Consider the following 15,759-nt stretch of genomic DNA (forward strand, 5'->3'; position numbering starts at 1 on the left):
GAACTGGGATTTTAGAAATAGAAAGTTCAGATTACAAGCCTACTGGGCAGAAACTTGAACTGGTGCTGGCCACATGCCCTGGGTACTCGGGGGTGGGCCAAGGTTCTGGCCATTCAGCATCCTCTGTTTGAATTCTGAGCCTGTAAGCAAAAAGGTAAATAAATAAAAATAAAAAATCTTCTTTGGCAAAGAGCCTCTTTCTTTTGTGGGCTCTCCTATAGGGCTCCTTGGGCAGGATTTACCTCTGGGCTGCCATGATCTCAACTCCCCATCTTTTGGTGGGTGGTGCGTGGGGTGGGGGGGACGGGGTGGGAGGGAACACTTTTGTTCAAGTTGTTGGATTAACCAGGAAATGAGCCAGAGAAAAAAGCAGTGGGGGGCTGAGTGGGGTTCACGCTGCACTGGGGAGGTAGCTCAGAGGTGACTCCACCTGTTAATGAGGTTTAGTGTTTCAGTGGCTGGTATTTGAGTCAGTGGCCAGGGGAGAGAAGCAGAGAAGGGTACAGACAGCATTGCTTAGTCCTAGCGCTCCCACAGAACCTGGATACAGCTGCGCTCTGATACCAGGGACCAAGGAGCACACGTTGAGTGCCTACTAGGTAGTGGACACGGTGCCAACAAGCACTTTCCACAGATCATCTCATTCAAAGTGCACAGACTTCCTATGGGACTGTGCTATTCTTATGCCCAGTCCACACACAGGAACAGAAGCTTAGAAGAAAGTGTGTCCAAGATCACACAGCTAGTGACATTGTGGAGGCGGAATTGGAACCCAGACTTCTTGATATCAAAACCTAGGCTATTCCTGACTTGGCTAAACTTCTTCCTTTCCCATACCTCTCAAGCACAGCACAATGCAGCCAGGATTCATGCTATCTTAGGGGTGAAGTCAGGGGAGCCTCCAAGAAAAAAGGTCACAGTACCGTACAGACCCCAGGACCGGCCCTGGAGGAGAGGGCTCCTGGACTCCTGCTCCGCTCCATGCTCTCAGTGCCCTGCAGCCCTGCTGGACAGAAATCAGGAATATCTGGCCCTGGACCTGGGGACCTTCGGTGCGAGATTTCAGCTTATTCTCTGTGCCATAAATTGATAAAAAGAATACCTGCATTTCGGGACGTTTGTACATACCCAGGAAATAGTATTTAAAAGGATTCTGGGGGCATCTGGGTGGTTTAGTCGGCTGAGCATCTGACTTTGGCTTGGGTCACGGTCTCAGGGTCCTGGTCTTGGGCCGGAGTGGGGCTCCCCTGCTGGTGAGGAAGCTGCCTGTCCCTCTCCCTCTACCCCTCTCCCTGCTCGTGCTCTCTCTCTTTCTCAAATGAATAAATAAAATCTTTAAAAATAAATAAATAAAAGTAAATAAAAGGATCCTGATTGGCAAAGATGAAAATAAGCCTGTTTTCTTTTGCTCAATTTCATCCTCCCACTTAAATGGGGACTAAGGCAACTTTGGGGTTCCCCTGGGGATCAAACCCAGGAGCTTCTGCATGTAAGGCAGATGTGCTAACCACTACACCATGGAACCTGAACATTCAGCCTTTGCTTTAAAAAAGCATGTACAACAAACAATCACCCTTATCCATGGTTTCACTTTCCCTAGTTTATTACCTGCATGGGGCCAATTGGTGGGGAAGTAAATGATCTTCCTGACACGTCAGTGGCCTGATGCCAGGTCACGAACCCACGTCACTCACGTCACTTCATCTCATCTCATAGGCATCTTATCATCTCCCGTCATCACAAGAAGTACAATAAAATGTTTCGAGAAGGGGATCACATTCACATAACTTTTATTACAGTATATGCTTATAGTTGTCCTACTTTATTATTGTTGTTCATCTCTTACTGTGCCTGATTTATAAATGAAGTATGTATTTATCATAAGCATGTATGGATAGGGAAAAAACAGCATACATGGGGTTGGGTACTATCCTCGGTTTCAGGCATCCCCTGTGGGTGTTGGAAGCATCCCCCTGGATAAGGGGGACTGCTGTACTCTGCATCCTAGCCTCCCAGGGGCTACCCTGGTTAACTTCCTCAAGCTGCTGTGACCACAGCCCTAGACTCTTATATGGCGAACTTTGAGACACAAACTTCTCACCCTAAATCATGCCAACTTCTGCTCCTGCCAAGAATTTCTGAAGAAAGATCAGTGCCCTGAAATCTTTACTGCCCCTTCATCGATGCCAATTCAACACAGCATCCCTCAGTAAACACCCGAAGAGGTTATCTCGGATGCTTTCCTTGGATTGATTGCTCCTGTTTTCAGATCCCCCGGTCTGCTCATCTCTGCCTTCCCGGGGAGACTGAGAGCCTCCCCAGTGCCTGGAGCCAGCACAGCGCCTGGTGCCCGCGAGTGAGCGGGTCGCGCTCCTTGAATGGGGGCCACAGCGGCGGAGTCAGCCAAGCAGCAGGGCCCGTGCCGCACAGGTGCAAACACGGATCCTCAGCCCTAACTGGTACCTCGGCAGCCTGGCCCGCTTCCGGTCAGAGGTGCTTTTGCATCATCTCCTCAAATCCCTGCCTGACGCCTGGGGGCTGGGGAGGACGGGACAGCTCTGATTTTTGCCCCAAGGTGTGTCCCAGTCTCACATCAAGTCATTCTTATTCTCTTATCTAGGCATTTGTCATCTGCCAAGACAAACCCTGCTCCAGTTTGCAGAATTGAGACATATTCGCAGCCTTGGAGTCATCTTCCACGCCCTCCTTACCCCTGCCCGAAATCAGATCCGTCTCCAAACCTTATCAACAAATCTCTTTGAAATTCTCTCCTGGCTCCTTCTCCTTCCTAGCAGCCACCCTGGTCCAGTTCCACAGAAGGGGAGTAATGTGACAGCCTGTCCATGGCCTTAACTCCCGGGCCCCTGGTTCTTCCGTTCTCCCTCAGTACCCGGGCCAGGGCTGGCTTCCTTACGGCCTCCCTATGCTTGAGTCTCTGGGCCCTTGGAAGTCCCACCTTCCCCCATTTAGTCAAGTATGATTCCCCATTACCCCCCAGTAATTAACCTGCAGTGAAAGAAGTCACAGATTCTTCTTCTTGATCTCAAAACACTTGATGCTAATTTCTGCTCTCCCTGAGGTCCTCTTGCCTCCCCTCTGCTGTGCCTCCTCTTGGGCCTTGCTGGTGTTCGTCCATCTTCGGCATGAAAACCTCCTAGTCCCTTCCACCCTTGTGTGGCCCATTCTCTTCTTGGAACTGCACACCCAGAGTGTGGACCAGGCCCCTCTGCACCTGCCTGAACGCTGTCTTAGAGCAGATCCATAATTCAGGGTGCATTGCTTGAAATTTCCAAATAGATTCTAATAGGGTCTGAATCTTATTTATCTTGTGTTCCTCACAGTACCTTGGGAGGGAAGAACTTATGGAAGCTGGTGCTCAGGATTGATCTGTGCTGAGAAAAAGTAGGAACGTGTTAATTAAGAAGTGGGCGACATGTCTTCTTTGGGGAAGAAAGGGCTTGCCCTGGGGATTTTGTTGGCGCTAGCTGCTGCTGCTACGTATTTTCATTTCTGCTTGTTCTCTCTCCTTCTCCTTCCCCTTTTCCTTCATGGTCACCTGCTCTCTCTCTCTCTCTCTCGTGGGCCAGTCCTTTTACGGTAGGCTACAAGACTGCTAGATCTTAAAAAAATTACAACAATCTAAAATCCTCAGTGCCTTCATGTATCGTTTGTCAAACGAATTCATTCATGAAGCTTCTGGTACCTAGAATCCACAAAAATCCCATGCCACCGAAGCCGCATACCTCCTTCTTTGTTCTTCATGCCTAAACAATGGCCTTGCAAGGTTTTAGTCCTAAAGCACTTGATCTGTTGCTATTTCTTCTCTGTTTTCTCCTCCTCCTTCCACCTCTATCCTATCCTATTCTATTTTCTTGTGTCTTCTTAAAAGTGATTTTGAAATAAAGTTCCATAATTATTCATTATATTCATTGGACATGATCATATTTGCTATAGCAAGAGGCAGTCCACGGAGATGGATCAGTGGGAAATGGGTGACGTAGGAAATGACCTCTGTATCGCCTATGAAAAAAATTCAACATATTAATAGGAGCTGAGATTGTTGGTGCATTTGTTATTAGAATTGCCGAAGGTGATTATATATATACATATATATATTTCTAAAAATCACCTTACCTTCTGGATTGAAGTTGCAGAGTCAAGATGTGCGTGGGTACTGATCTCTCCCCTAGAGCACTCTGCGTTGACTTTGAACACCACCGACCACCTACAAGGGGGCGGTCAGTGGAAGCTAAATAATAATGCTGCACCTTGTTGGCTCGTGCTGCTACAAGCCACAGTAGAGCCAAGGAACCTATGGGAGAGCCCCCTGAGAAACCCAGGTAGAATACTGGGAGAGGAAATGAGAAATAGACCACAGGATACATAGTTCCATGCAGAGACACTGTGTGTTTTAAAGCTAATAATTTATGTTTTCTTTGCGATAGCAATTCCATATTTTATTCAGCATAGCAATCACCACAATTGATTCATAAAAGCAAAATTGCCTAATCAATGGACTAGAAATACAGTCGCTGTGAATATAAATTCTTTCCTCTTCTAATGATCCCCAGCTAATCATTTCAGCTCTTCTGGCTCGTTTTCCTGATTAAACCGGGAGAATAAAGACAACAGGAACATGTGACTCCCACATTAGCAAACTAAGCATGAAGAATGAGAATGAACCCGTGGGTAAGCAAAGGGTTTGGTGGGATTTGTTTAATCCATTCCATGGCACATCTTAACTAATATTCCCTGCACTGGCAGGGCCCCCGAAAGTGTTACCCTGAAACGCTGAACACCAGTGGTAAAAGAAGATGGGATTTAGGGTTAGAGGGTCTGGATTTCAATGGAGGCTTCACCGAGTAACTTTCAGCAAGGTGCAACTTTTCCTTACCTCAGTTTTCTGTTCTGCAAAAGGGTTTCTGATGCTCTTGTTTCAAAGACCTGAGAGAAGCAAAAGGCCTTGTAAATCACACAGCATTACTGCGCGAGTGTTCAGCAGCTTAATTGTTTTTGCAGCACAACTTAGAAAGCTATGCCTGTTTCTGTAGGCAGCACCCTCGTCTGATCCCAGCGACGTTTTGCCCCCAGTGTGTCTCTCCCTAGCCCGGAATGATATCCAGGCACAACTCTGCTGATTTTTTTCTCCTGAAGTCTCAGGTCCAACTGGTGGTATGCCGCTTCCTTCAGCACAACATTGGCACATATCTGCTCAAGCAGGGGAAGATTCTCCTCGCCCGGTGGCTGATGGGAGGGCCAAGTGCACATGGCCAAGCTGGGCGGGCCAACAGGCACGCCCCATCCACCCGTATGAGGAGAACACTGCACAGGAAGGATGGGTGGACTTCTCAGCAAGGGTGCAGCACGATCCTTCCCCTGGCATTCTGTGTGACGCGCCTGTGCCAGTAATTACAGTGGCATCTTGGTAGAGAGGGAAGTGGTACAGACAGAGGGAGGAACGGGAGAGGCATTTTATAGTTTGTGAAGATATAAGTCTTGCCACTTATAAAAACAAATTACAGGGGCGCTTGGGTGGTTCAGTGGGTTATGCATCTGACCCTTGATCTCAGCCCAGGTCTTGATCTCAGGGTCGTGAGTTCAAGCCCCGTGTTGGGCTCTAAGCTGGGTGTGAGCCTACTTAAAAAAAAAAAAAAATTACAGATCAAAATCTCAGAGGCAGCCCCCTCACCTGGGCTGTCCCAACATGTCTTCAAGCCACCTTCTTCCTGCATTCTCTGTCTGGGCCACGCCATCCCTGTCAGCAGGGCGTGAGTCACTCTCCTCAGCTGCTGGTGGCTCCCAGTGGCATCCCACAGCTCTGCCCATGTCCTCACAGTTGTAGAGCTGACTGCTATGAGTTCAGTTCTGGTCATCGCTCCCTCAATGGCAGACAGGCAGACCGATTCAGAGCAAAGAAGTCTGAAGACACGCACATTGACCAGTCTTCCGGCCTACCGGCCACCACCCTGCCCCTTCATGCTGGACTAGCTCTGCCCTGACATCCAGGCAGGGAAACCCCTGCTTCCCAGAAGCTGTCCTCTCCTGGGATGAGGGCTGCTTCCTGTGACCCTGCAGGTTGAGACGCTCAGCCTCAGGGGTCACCACTCCCGTGGGCTGCAGTGGTACGTGTGCCCTTGGATTGAACACACAGCAGCTCTGCTTTGGGGGCTGAGGCAGAACACTAAGGTTAGCTCCCAGCATCCCACCCCTCAGCCACTGGTTTTGCCGGGATTGATTCTACCCCAGGCTCCAGGAAAGGTCCCTAACTAGATGGCAGTCAGGGCAAACCCCCTCCCTCTGCCCTGGGATTGGATAGAGCGAGGTAGATCTAAGCCAATCAGAACAGAGTATTCCCTTGGTCACGTGATGACGTCAGGACTGAGCCAACCAGAGAGAAGCTTGGTGCTCTTTCCACACCCCCCACCCCTGTTCTGGGAGGAATGCCCCGCTCTCTTTCTTCTTGGATGTGAATAAAGAAGTGTGTCAACCATGTCACAATCTCAAGGGAAGCCTGCCTGAAGATAACATCAACACAGGGAAGGTAGAGCCAAGAGACCGAGAGCGACGTGGTCTCAAACCTGAAGTGAGTCAAACTCGGAGCTGGCCTGCCTGTGGATTTTTCAGTTCCAAGAGCCAATGAGTTCCCTTTGTAGTTTGAGCCTATTTAAATAGGCTTGCTTGTGACTTTGCATTTGAAAGAATCATAACTGATAGAAGGTCATGGTCTGGGGAGGCCCGCAGAGAAGGAGCGAGAACTTAGAAGTCGAGTAGGCCATCCTACCCAGTTGTTTGGACAGACACTGGTCTAGATGTTGCCCTAAAGATATGTTTTATATGTGACTAACATTTAAATCAGCAGACTTTGAGTTGATTGCCCTCTGTCATGTGGGTGGGCCTTGTCCAATCAACTGAAGGCCTTAAGAGCCAAGACAGGTTTCCTGAAGAAGAGGGATTTCTCCTCAGGACTGCAATGTAGACACCCTTCCTGATTTTCCGGCCTATGGATTTCAGACTCCAGACTGCAACATCAGCCCTTCCGTGGAATTCCAGCCTGCCACACAACCTGCTTGAGCCAATTTATTAAAATCTCTCTATCTTTCGGTCTATATCTATCTATATAAAATATATATCACAGAACTAACAGGAGAGATACACATACACATGTATGTACAGGTGTGTGTACGTATATATTCTGTTTCTCTGAAAAACCCTGACCAATACGATGGCATAAGACTTGTCCACTAAGATAGGGCAAGCACTAGTTCCACTGATTTGGTGGCGAAGTCTGCTTTGGGAGATGATGATGGGGAACACTTAATCTCTGAGAGTCTCAAGCACCACCTTGCAAGAGGTCATCACCATGGAGCCCAGAGTCTCAGCAGGTGAGCACGGCACGATGACAGGGAACTTGGGGCAGAGAGCCATCCCCTAGGATACGTCAGGAAAGAAACCAAAAGTAAGGAGCAGAAAACTTACCATGCCCTGGGGCTTAAGGCAGATCTCCAGCCCTAGAGGAGGCCTAGGCTGGAGGGCAGGACAACCAAGTAACACCTGAGGGTAGGACCAAGGGAGAGCCCAGGCTGTGGACTTGGGCAGCATGGGCCAAGAAAGGGAGGGGGTATCTGGAAGCCACGACTGAGGGGCCGTGGAGCCATTTAGAAGCCTTCTCCAGGGGCAGCGGTTTCAGGACAGGGCAGGGAAGGAGACTCAGGGAGTCACATGCGAACTCAGTGGCACAAGGTGATCCTGAGATGAGAGAGGCGCTCACAAAGTCCTTCGTCGTGCCTGCATTGGCCGGGGGACTGGGGCAGACGTGAGCCTTCTTGGTGGGACATAGGAGCATAGGGCAGAGGAGTTTCAGTATCTCCTCCTCTGTGCAGTGTCCCTTGCTTCCTCTCCCCCTCCCCCCCCCCCGCTACAGAGTGACCATGTCTTCCCAAACCTACATGGTGACCTAGAAATACATTCATTGTGGCTCAGGGAGAACAAAACAGCTCCCATATTAGCAATCCCACATGAAATCATTAGCACACATTGAAATAAGACCCTCTTGGTTTTACACACTCCCTTTACCACACCTTACATAGTAGCAAGGGTACCTCCAGGCTCTTGTCAGATGTCCCCAAAGGAAGAATCGTCTTTGGGGATCTGCTTTCAGACTTCTTTGTTTCTTGTGGGCTTCCTATGGGGACTGGCGTGCCGGGCAGCCTACCCCCAGGTTCTCCCAGCCTTGTGAGAAGAAGTTGGCAGTTTATCCTGGTGCCCGTGGCCTCCTGTCCCCCACTGTGGAGCCCGTGGCAAACCCAAGCGTAACAGTTCCACGAGGCCGAGTAGAAATGTGACCCCGTGGCTTGTAACTGTACCAAAGCCATGAGCACCAACTCCCAGGAAAGGCTGTGTCCTTAGGATGAGCTTGGGATTTAGGGGAACAGTATTGGGTCAATACTTTACAGATGACCAGAGAAAAGTTGTCTAGAAGCTGGTCTCTGTCTTGATATTTTTGTAAATTATCTGTAAGGGGAAGTGAGTCCCTAACTTCATGTAAGGCAAAGCTTCTATAGGTGGAGAAATCCCAGGGTGAGCAATAAAAGTCTGTCTTTTTACATTATCCTAGAGCCTATAGTGTATTTTCATGTTCTTGATTCTAGACCTGATGCTGTAGGGATTCGCATTCCCTCCCTGCCTGTGGTGTGCTGAGTGACACGTACATTCAGTTAATTTAGATACAACTGGCCTTGGCCCTTGCTGCCGGAGACAGACCAGACCTGGAGCACCCTCAGGCCTCTCCATGCCAGCTTCTCTCTGGCCCCTCGAACCTGGTGGCCTTCCTTTGTCCTCTCCCAGATCCCCACGTTGGAGCTGGGCGGAGAAGAGCCATGCAGACTTGCGACTGAAGCTGGAAGGGACAAATGGCTGGAAATCCATTCCCACCGCGGGTGGTGGGGGAAGGTTCCAAGGAGTGGCGTTTTGGATGGAGAACTCTGGAGGTGGAGGGGGGTGCAATTTAAATGGGCAGTTCAAGAAGGCCGATCAGAGAGATCCTGTCCACAAAGGGCCTGTGGGGAAGCCCTGAGTGTTGCGATCTCAGGTGTTGGGTGAGGGAAGAGAAGATGATTGGTTGGTCACCCCCCACCCCACTCTCCGATGCATCCTGTTCGGGGATAAAGAACTAGACTCTAGGTTTATTGGTGTGACTGCCGCAAAGAGACTTGACCTACGTCTTCACTTAGCCCTCACAATCGACTTAAGAAGTAGGTACTCTTCTTATCCCCATCCTACAGAGGAGGAGGCTGAGGTTTAGAGACAGCACAGAACTTACCCAGGCTCTCGTGCCTTTGACCACTTCACACTGTTCTTAGCAAAATCTTTCACTAAAGAAACCACTGCAACCAGCTTCAAAGGCCACCTGGGGAGCCGTTAGGGAGCCATGCTGCTGCGCATCCTTCCTGCCACCCCCCCTTCCCTCTCTCCTCCCGTGCCAGGAGAAGGTGGGGGGCCAGAGCTGGCACAGCCAGCACCCACTCTGGGTTCGGCCATCAGAACCCATTCCCACCATTGCTGGGGGCCACCCTGAGGAAGGCTGTCACCACCCAAACCCAAGGAGAACCTGCTTCCTGCCTGCTTCCTCCTGCTTTACCTGCACCCCCAGCTCCTACCCTTGTAAAAGCATCTCAGGATACGTCACCCTTCTGACTCAGACTCTGGTGTGGTTTGTGGGCATATGCACCTGATCTTTTCTTCCTGGTTTTGCTGATCTGAAGACTCAGAAGTTCTGCCTGGACCCTCTTGCCTGGCTAAACCGTTTCTGTAGGATCCCTGGGCTTGCTTAACCATCCCAAGATCTGTCCCACCGAGCTGAGCTCTGTTCCTTCTCCCGGTCCCTTCTGGCAAGCCCTGCCCTGTGGCTGGCCCTGCTCAGTTACCTCCTGCATGCAGGCCTCCTGGTGCTCCCTCCCCGGCAGAATGACTGTGTTTCCACTGAATCTTCCAAATATGTTTTTATGACTCTTATCTTATTGTTTACTATTTTGCACCCCACTTCCCTCATAGGAGGCTAAATTTATTGCTTTAACAAATATTTACTGAGAACATTCACACGCCATACACTATGATGCCACGGGGGATGCTTTGCTCTGTCTCGTGGGGTTTACACTCTAAGGCATGCAGGGATCAGCTGAGCCCAGTGTAATTCTAAGAGTCTTTATAAGAGGGAGGCAGGAGGCAGTGTGAGGACAGAAGCAAGAGGGTGGAGTGGTGGCAGGAAGGGGTCACAAGCCGAGGAATGTGAGCGGCCTCTAGGAGCTGAAAAGGGCAAGGAGACCCTGTCAACATCTTCAATTTAGTCTTCTGACATCCAGAACTCTAAGATAGTAATTTTGTGTTGTTGTTGCTGTTGTTGTTTTTAAAGATTTTATCTATTTATCTGTCAGAGAGAGAGAGAGAGAGGAGGGAACACAAGCAGGGGGAGTGGGAGAGGGAGAAGCAGGCTCCCCACCAAGCAGGGAGCCCGACGCAGGGCTCCATCCCAGGACCCTGGGACCATGACCTGAGCTGAAGACAGACGCCTAATGCCCAACCCACCCAGGCACCCCAATTTTGTGTTGTTTTAAGGCACCACATTTGTGGTAATTTGTTACAGCAGCAATAGGAACATTGGGGTGGAGACCTGAAGGGAGTGAAGGAGTGAGCTATGACTACATCTTGGAAGACCATTCCAAACGGAGGAGAGCAGATGCAAAGGCCCTGAGGCAGGAAGCAGTGGGGACGGGGTTGTGTGGCTGAAGTGGAGTGAGCAAGGATCTGAGCCAGGTCTGAGAGGCAGCACGGCCTCACGGGCCAGCAGAAGACCACGCATTTGACTCTAAATAAGATAGAAAAGTATCGCAGGGGTTTGAGTGAAGGAGAAGCAATATCAGGCCAATATTTTTAAGGTTTATTCTGGCTGCTGAATTGAAAATAAACTGCAGAGAGGAAGGGCAGATGCTGGAAGAACAGTTCAGAAACTTCTGCATTGCTTCAGACAAGAGATGATGACGGTTTCGACCAGGTGGCAGGAGGTGATCAGATTCATGATTACGTTTTTTTGAAGGTAGAGCCAAGAGGATTTGCTGAAAGATTGGATGGAACGTGTGTGAGAAAAACTAAATTAAATAGCCCTGCAAGGTCTGTGGCCCAACCAACTGCAAGAACTGCCGTTGAGTAAGACAAGAAAGCCTGGGAGCAGGGGATTCGGGGGCTGGATGAGCAGGACTCGGGGCAGGACATCAAGGGCAGAGGTCTTTGGAGTCAGCACATAAATATTATTTTGAAACCATGATTCTGGACGAGATTACCGAGAGTAAGTGGACAGAGAGAAAAACCGTCTGCGGACTGAGCCCAGGGCACTCCATCCAGCGAGGTGAGTCAGTGAGCTGGGGGAATGAAGAAAGGGGTTTCTGGAAGCCAACGTGAAGACACCGGTTTAAAATAACTCTCGAACTCCAGCCCCAAGCCCAGCACCATGGGGTGATCTGCCCAAATTCATCAAGCACTTCATACGTGCTGGATCCCACGGTATGCGTGTTATAGACCCCTGTCATTCGATCCCCTCAACAACTCCACGAGGTAAGTAATATCCTTAACCCATTTCACAGATAATTAAATTGAGGTCAGAGGGTTAAATGCTAAGGTTAGGAAGAGGTGGAGCTGGGGCTGAAGGTCAAGAGCCCCCATTTGCCCCACGAGCTAGATCTGCGGGGGGGGGGGGCAGGGGGGGTGGGAGCCAGTGAGTGAATGCAAACAGGACTACACTCAGGTAGACGGTGGTTCTCCTTGTGTGACTTTTCCTCTTCAAACTCTCAACGCTTGCCCATGCCACCATCTCCTTTCCTTCTTAACTGCTTGCGCTTGGCCTTATCCATGAAGAGCTCCGACCGGACTCATTCCATCGAAGTCCCCAACCTCTCAGCAAACACACAGATGAACAACCCCCAGCTTAGTCTGGTCACGGCTGACACCCCACTCAGGCAATGTGTGTCGTCGAGACTCGAATGAGTTCCTTCCAGGGCCACAAATGAGTGGTGGTCATGATCTTCAAAGGCTTACTTATGGAGATAAAGACCCACGTGCAGAGAAGTGTGATTTACAAGAAAATGAAACGCTTTTTTACACATCCAACGTTTTTACCGAGGTCAAAATTCAGTGAAGGTGTGTTTTTCTTTTTCATCAGACATCATTTGTATTGGTTGATTATTTTAAAAACCACGATAGGCTCAAACGTATCCTCACCCCACCCCCCACCTGCCACCAGGTGGCAAATACCACCCCTGCCTTTAGAGCCATCCGTGGACTTGGGTTAGCCATTTTGGTGGTTTATGGGGAAGCTGGCCCTTCAGTAAATGAGTCTGAGCATAGAAACTTTTAAGAAAAGTATTCATTTCCTTCATCTGTGGTCTGTATTTTTATTTTATTTCCAATAGAACTGTACATCCCCCAAGGGGATGACACCTTCACGAATCATCTGCTGCTACGCTTTACACTGGGTGGGTGTCCTAAGTACCCAACTCTAGCCAGAGAGACCATGCATCTTCTATGATGACAGCAGGGGGAGCCCCTTCTCTCCAGTGTTTCAAGGCTGATTGCTATTTCCCCCTTTGACAAAATAACCAAGAATCTATATTTTTACTGGTACACAATCACCGTGCCCAAGTACCCAATGGGTATCACGTACACCCAGTGCCTTCTCACGTCCGGCTGACAGATGAAAAAAGCTGTCATCGAGATAGTCCAGTCTGATCCCTTTGCCCCTACTAAGTACATGGTAATTAAAAAATAATAATAATAATTACAAATAGAAGCACAAAACTTCATTGAATTGCCTGGAAATGGCCACGCAAAGCCCAAGAACATCTGGAGATTTCCTGACCTCCATTCCAACATTGTGTATCTGGTACAGAATTGGACAGTCCTGAGGCGGGTTCTCATAAAGCCTCTCTCAGCATAATTCCCTCTCAAAGATCTTTGTGAAGGAGCCGAGCAGGTGACTCGAGTGTCACCGTGTCAAGAACAACAGTCACAGGAAAAGAGCAAGAATAGCTTCCTAGGAACCGACCTGCAACCTGAGAAGCCTTCTGAGTTCCTCGATAAAATATAGAAGGAGTGGGCTGTTTTGTAGGAATTCATCTCAAGCTTCTCAAATGTTTTTGTGCCTGCTGTCTGGAAAGAAATATACCTTGGTGAAGGGAAGTCTTTTGCCAGAATTGTGTCTAGGTATTCTCAAGCCTGGAGCATGGCTTGCTCGCTCTTTCTTTCTTTCTTTTTCTTTCTTTTTCTTTCTTTCTTTCTTTCTTTCTTTCTTTCTTTCTTTCTTTCTTTCTTTCTTTCTTTCTTTCTTTTTCTTTCTTTCATTTATTTCTTTTATTTATTTTTAGCTTCCCATCCATCTTCTGCGATCACTTTTAAGCAATGACAAAAATTATTATACAACACTTAGTCCCTCAGCCCCCACTGCAAGGCTGGTAACAAATGGCATTTCAGGGTCATTTTTTAAAAGGATGAGGACTATCCTTATTATATGTATTTTTTGAGATTCTACTGCAGAGTATTAGATTTAATAATTAACAAAAATGAGAAGTTAACGAATGGCGGGGCACCTCAAGCGCCTAATGGCACCACGAGGAGAAAAAAACTTCTTTGCTGTTGTTCTAACTGAAAGAAAGGTTTCTCTATAAAAAGGCAACTCCCTTCTAGGCAGTCAGTTGTTACAGTACTTTATTTAACTTTGTAGTACCCATATGGGCATGTCCTGAGGTCTGCTTAATAAACACATTTTTATGGACATGCACTGGGCCTCGGTGTGCTTTCCCCGAAGACAGATGTCCCTTAACTATGAGTGTTTACTCCACCAGCACGGAACATTTGCCTTATTATAGCCACAGTCGTAGGGGAAAAAAAAAAAAAAAAGGCTAGCATCATGATTTCCAAAAAGGGAGTGACATTTGGGGCAGCTCTTGTCATGCGGCCTCCCCAACTTAGAAAATCCACCCAGGACAGCCGGCAGAGCGTCAGGGACCCTCGCAGCCGCAGCCAAGGCTCTTGCTGACGCGCGGCGGATCTTTTCTGGGCAACCGAGGGCTCGCCACACCCCTGAGCTGGCTGGCATGCCGCTCGCTCGCCTCGCGGGGCAGGAGCCAGACCTTTACTTTATTTGGTTCACGACGCGGTAACCGGTCCAGGGCGCGCGGCCGGGGACGCCCGCGGGCTCGCGGGCGCGCGCACGGGCCTCGCGGGCACGCGGGCGGGGGCGCGCTGCCGCCGCTCCTCGCTAATTATAGCCGCGCAGCTGGCGCGCTGGTGGGGCGGGGCGGGGCGGGGCGGGGCGGGGCGGGACCGGGCGCCGCCACCCCCGTGGGGTCCCGCCGCCCGGCTCCACGTGCGCAGAGCGGGGAGCGGGGAGAAGGCGCTGCGCCGGCGGCCCCGGCAGAAGTTCTGGAATAAATAAACACGGGCGCGGCGTGAGTCAGGGTGCCGCGCTGGAAACCGCAGCGAGGTCTCCTCGTGGGCGCAGGCCCTGACGCAGGCTGCTGGAGAGTCAGGGAGCCTCCTCCCCTTTCCTTCCCCTCCAGTAAACAGGGCTGGGCAGCGCTGGCGGCTCTTTTCCTCCTTTTCAAAAACGCCACTGTGAGCCACAATAAGAAGGTGAAAAAAAAAAAAAAAGCAAAAGCTACAATTTGACGATTTTGACCCGGCCCCGATGATTTCAAAGGGCCTCTTGGTTTGTAGGAAGATACTGAGGTCCGGCGGCCCCTTTCATGCATGACGGTTGCATGCTGGGCATGGTGAGTTTCTTGTGTGCAAGCACTTTGGACTTCGGACTGTGTCCCTGTGTCAGAGCCCTACCGAGATTCCAGATAGGCGTTCTAGAAAGAGACCCAGTCCTCCACATAAGAATTTAGCCCTAACTATAGTTTCCAAACTCGTGCAAGGAAACCGACGCGTGGTTAACTTTCCTCCATATGGGCTCTTCATCAAGCAAACTGACATGCCCTCCCTATCTGTGGAATAGTCTTTAAGCTCCAAGAAAGCTGAGGCCTAGACTCTCAGCTGTTCAAAGCTTAGAATGATGTGCCTACTTACTAGGTGTCAGATACTAAGGGCGACAGCCCATATGGTGCTTATTAACAGAATAGTATTCCAAAACTTCTCTAATGACTGTGACCCTCTTGTGAAATTCTGATTTCAGTTGTATATGGGGTACAATAAATCTTTATCTTTTATCACCAAAAAAAGTTAATGGAATGGCTGTTTGGAGGCAGAAATAACAAAAACGGAGGTAAGAGGCTTTTAGCCTGGGTTAAGGCACGCAGCGCCTGTTTCTGTTTTGCAGTGCACGCATAGTCTCCTCAGGCTCTGGAGAACACGGGAGGCCCCAAGCCACAGCTGTGTGCAACAACATGCTGATTTATTCAGACCCAGGCCATCCCTACTCCTACGTTTCACTTCTCTGCAGAAGAACTCTTACTGGTGTGGTTAATATTTTAAAATCAAACAGTAAAAGAAGGTAAAAGCTCAATAATCTGAAGCTCTTTTAATAAACTCTTATTATATTTTAAAATAAATTTAGGCCCTGAGTTCTGATGAAGCGATTCTGGACTTATTTTCCCTGGCAATATAAATAGCCACATTTACAGTTCACAATATTCGATTCGAACTGTCATGGGAAAGAGGTTTTCCAAAAGGCAGAGAAATATGCAATGACCGAAATATTTATCTGCTAAAGTG

The 15,759-nt window shown here is 49.2% G+C and overlaps 1 non-coding gene across 1 annotated transcript; it reads right to left on the minus strand.

Annotated features, from left to right (window-relative positions):
• Positions 1–1,452: 1,452 nt before the first annotated feature.
• On the minus strand, positions 1,453–1,525 carry TRNAV-UAC (transfer RNA valine (anticodon UAC)). Its single transcript has one exon. It is a non-coding gene; the product is annotated as a tRNA-Val (tRNA).
• Between the last annotated feature and the right edge of the window lie 14,234 nt (positions 1,526–15,759).

Source organism: Eumetopias jubatus, unplaced genomic scaffold (genome assembly GCF_037043125.1).
Source record: "Eumetopias jubatus isolate StellerSeaLion01/CBP00866 unplaced genomic scaffold, mEumJub1_p1.0 scaffold_17, whole genome shotgun sequence".
Lineage (NCBI taxonomy): Eukaryota > Metazoa > Chordata > Mammalia > Carnivora > Otariidae > Eumetopias > Eumetopias jubatus.